This window comes from Penaeus monodon, chromosome 25, assembly GCF_015228065.2.
Source record: "Penaeus monodon isolate SGIC_2016 chromosome 25, NSTDA_Pmon_1, whole genome shotgun sequence".
Classification (NCBI taxonomy): Eukaryota; Metazoa; Arthropoda; class Malacostraca; order Decapoda; family Penaeidae; genus Penaeus; species Penaeus monodon.
The window spans coordinates 39131859-39133501 of record NC_051410.1 but is presented as its reverse complement, the minus strand read 5'-3'; the positions used below and the strand labels follow the sequence as shown (position 1 = coordinate 39133501).

General features: G+C 34.4%; 1 protein-coding gene across 1 annotated transcript in view; it reads right to left on the bottom strand.

Moving 5' to 3' along the window:
• LOC119589245 overlaps positions 1-1059 on the bottom strand; it is a 12558-nt gene extending 11499 nt beyond the window's left edge. Inside the window, exon 1 of the mRNA XM_037937858.1 lies at positions 942-1059. The gene's annotated coding sequence lies outside the window, so the exon portion shown is untranslated. The remainder of the gene's footprint in view (positions 1-941) is intronic.
• Between the last annotated feature and the right edge of the window lie 584 nt (positions 1060-1643).

Genomic DNA, 1643 nt, shown 5'->3' with positions numbered 1-1643 from the left:
CAGTTGAAAGGAATCAGAGCTATGAAGTAAAAATAATGAAACCCAGACCAAGACAACTAAAACAATATCCAAAACTGACAATGGCCTGAGCTATCTTGGATGCAGTCACTGCTGACCACATACCTATCTATTCTGTCAATAATTCATACCACTATATAAACATTAGCACTAATGTATTGCTAATTATCGGTGTTTGCACCCCATGGCATAAAATACCTTTTCTATACTTTCCAAGAAGAAATTCAAAGAAAAAGACTATTGTACAGAGAAAAGGTTTTCTGATTTCAGTATTGGTGAGCAACATTAATGACATTAGTGGGTTGGCATGATAGTAATTTATAAAGACATTCCTGCTGTTAAATAGATTGATCTGTTGATATCTGAAAATTCTGCTTGACACGCCTTGAGGGTTTCATTGAAAGCATCAGAGGTAGGAGAAACATACCTTTGTTTAATTAAAGTCAAATATAATTACGAGGTCTTATCACTCCTCTTGAACAAAGGACATGAAGACTTCTCTTCCTCCACTCATTTTGTGACTCACGGGTTTAAACAATTCCAAAGATTCCCAACTCCACACAGCATTCCACTATGAAAAAGAATATGGGCAAAAAATCTATAGTAAAAAACAAAACTTTACTCTGGTCTGAATCTGCTGAAGTTGCCAGATAGCACTACGCGATTACACACAATCAATATGGTCGGAGATATGAGAGAAATTAATCTCCTATGGCTTCCCTCCTTCATCTAAGGGCACAAAGCGAACAACGAGAAGGATAATTTTAGATAAGGAACCTCAAACGCTATATTTAGTCCATCTCAACAGCAAGATTGAAATGATGTCAACAGCAACGTCTACTATTAATCTACATTATTCGTTCTACAATCGCCCAATACCGAGAATAACCTTTTTATATTATAGGCGACACTTTATTGCTTACCTTTGGAGTGGAAAACTGTTTCCTAGGCTTCTCTGTAGTTAAACAAGCGTCATTTTGTTAAAGAGTCTCAGCTTCCCCCTTTGTTTACTTGCCCTGTAATGGCGGGCGCTTACACTACCAATGTTAAATTTTTCGAATACTTTCAGAAGGTAAAAAACTGAGTACTTGGGTGAAAACTTTTTGTTTATTGAATTGGTTTTAGCTTTTGTATGTCCAATAGTTTTGGATTATTAAAAAGTATATATTTGGGAATAATTTGAGTAAATTTATACGTATATTTGCTTCCGTAGCATCCACGACATAAATCGTTAAACTTAAATATCTCCAGATTCTATCCAAGAGTTTAATGTTGCATACTATGTATCATGATTTGACGTTGTATTTATGTGAAATATCTGATTTTAAAAATCTAACTTTCAGCAAAATTATGGGAAAATATGACAATTTCTTTCATATACGATATTATCGACTTTTCGGATTATCTAAGCCTTATACCTGTTTAAGACCCTTTCTTTGAATTAAAATATCCCTAAAATAACCCATTTAATCTATAAAACCCACAAAAAACAACATATCAGTAAATGTACTCTGAGGAATGCAGAAGCCACGGAAGAGTACATTTTATTTTGGTTAGGAGTGTATAATCTCCTTTCACTCTCGGGAACGAATCAACTTAAACCCTAAAAAAATTCCGTAGAACGG